The 2155-nt window shown below is 41.5% G+C and overlaps 2 long non-coding RNA genes across 2 annotated transcripts; both read right to left on the reverse strand.

The window, feature by feature from the left end:
* Positions 1-247: 247 nt before the first annotated feature.
* Positions 248-746, reverse strand: LOC136518327 (uncharacterized). The gene is made up of 3 exons (XR_010774466.1): positions 671-746; positions 455-585; positions 248-377 (listed from the first exon to the last, which is right to left on the reverse strand). It is a non-coding gene; the product is annotated as an uncharacterized lncRNA (long non-coding RNA).
* A 37-nt stretch (positions 747-783) lies between these two features.
* On the reverse strand, positions 784-1327 carry LOC136517499 (uncharacterized). Its single transcript, XR_010774293.1, has 3 exons — positions 1242-1327; positions 909-1170; positions 784-823 (listed from the first exon to the last, which is right to left on the reverse strand). It is a non-coding gene; the product is annotated as an uncharacterized lncRNA (long non-coding RNA).
* Positions 1328-2155: the final 828 nt, after the last annotated feature.

The raw sequence follows: 2155 nt of genomic DNA on the forward strand, positions 1-2155 counted from the left end.
GTAGTCTGGATATGAGAGTGAAGATCTTTAATCTCTAGCTTCTTCAAAGATCTATCCTTCTGCAAAGCAGTCCTCGAAGATATGTTCTTGGTTGCCCTTCTCACCATGGCAAAGTGGTCATCAAGATGGGCTGTAGATTCTAGGGGGGCTTTGAGAGCAGAAGGGATATCTTGATCAATGAGTTCAAGGAGGTCTCTTATCTGATCTGCATCCTGAACCAGACTAATGGTATCCTTGTTCAGTAGAATGATCACCTCTTTTAGCCGAGCCTGATTTTCCAGCGATAAGGTTTGTTGAGAAGTAATCTCTTCACCTTTCTCAATGATGTAGTCCTCAATAGAGAAGGAGTAGCTGGTGGTCGGTTTAGTGATGTTCTTCTAAAAGAAAAGAGAAGAAAGGAGGTGTTAGCCGATTGGGTGAATTTGCTAAAATATAGTGTAAGGCAAGGCATTACCTGCTGAACTGGTTGATCATCAGGATGGGTTATACCCTGGCTTGCTGGAGGACTTGGCTGAATGTTCAGAAGGGACGGGTTTGGAGCTTGATCAGGAGAAGTTTCCCTTACCAGTTCATCTAAGATTTCATCTATTCTCAATAAAGTAAATGATAATGAGCATAAGGGATAGATGTTATTAAAAGAAAAAAAGGGGAATTGGTTGAACGATGTTACCTATAGTCTCATCAGATTTATGAGCCTTTGAACCTTCAGCTTCGTGGGTCTCTGAAGCTTCACTGTCATGGATTTCTTCACTTTCGGTAGAAACTTCAGGAGTTGGTTTCACGCTGCTGAGGTGCTGCCTAGTCTGGGAATTTCGACTTGTGGCTGCAATGGAAGTAATGAATATAGAGGTGGTCAGGTTTATTGCTAAGTGGGGTTGTTAACCTGATAGAGAATAAAAGGTTCATACCTTAAGAGATAATTTGGCTTTCTGGGTCCTTGGTTTCTTGGGTAAGAGAAAACTTTCAGGTGTTTTCCTTTTGCTTTTTCCTCTTGAAGATGCAGCAGCTGAAGTAGCAGGAGTTCTCATGAGTGCCTTTAAAGGTACTGAATCCAAAGTTGCAGGAATTTTCATGAATTCCTTTAATTTTGGAGCATCAAACCCCAGAGCAGGCTTGGGACCAGCTGAATAGTACTAGGATTGCTTTGGCAGGGGGAGTAGACTCAAGATCCTATGCATAACCAGATGTTAAAATAAGAAGTGAATTCAAGAGCTAGGAAATGATGAGCATAATGAAATTACCTCACTATCAGAAGCAAAATCGGGCTGCAAGTTTTTGCATAAAGGATGAACTGATATATTGAAGATATGAGCATGCCATTCTTGCCACTAGGAGACAAAGAAGGGATGAGCAACATCTATTAGCCCAAATGGAGATGGTTCGTATGTTGGCAATTCCCATCCTAATTCAAAGATTTTCTTGGCTTCCATTCTTTCTGTTATTACTTCCTTGACTTTATGATTGTTGAGAGAAGGAATCTTGGGGCAAGCTGGCCACATCCTAATTGTCTGGCCACCATATTTGGGTAGTAGAATTCGTAGTGGACTGCACTAATCTCCCATGATGAAATTCGGCTGGCAGGGTGCAAGGTTTGATAAAGAGTTGAAGATCTCCGTGGATTCTTGACCTGAACAACCAATTTCATAGCTAAACTTGCAGGGCAAAGTCAAATTTTCATTTTCTCTGTAAGGGAACCAGAGCACATTGCCGAATCCTTTGAAAAACAGCTTGAAGAAATGACCAATGTCTATGTCAATGCTGATAGATGATGCTGCTTCCCATAAGTCTGACAAGCCTTAACCTTTGCTGTACTGCCTTCAGCATAGTTAACTGAAGGAAAACTTAGATTGAAGAGGCTCATAGAGGTTATCTGATGCATGTATAGCTGGAGCCACATCTGAATTAGCCACCAGGGACCATTCACACAAGAGATTTCTCCACCTTGGTGCATCTGAAGAGTAATCTGATGCATCATATGATAAACAGACCCTAAGAGATATTTGCCTAACAGGATCTGAGTGCCTGCAGCTAAGTCTTCAGCCATCACCATATGATTCAGAGTTGGTTCATTGGATTTTCCACAGAAGATGAATCTGCATAGCCACATATTCATGAAGGCTTTCAACTCTTTGTCAGAAATGGTGCCAGATGCATT

The sequence above is a fragment of the Miscanthus floridulus genome, chromosome 17, assembly GCF_019320115.1.
Source record: "Miscanthus floridulus cultivar M001 chromosome 17, ASM1932011v1, whole genome shotgun sequence".
Lineage (NCBI taxonomy): Eukaryota > Viridiplantae > Streptophyta > Magnoliopsida > Poales > Poaceae > Miscanthus > Miscanthus floridulus.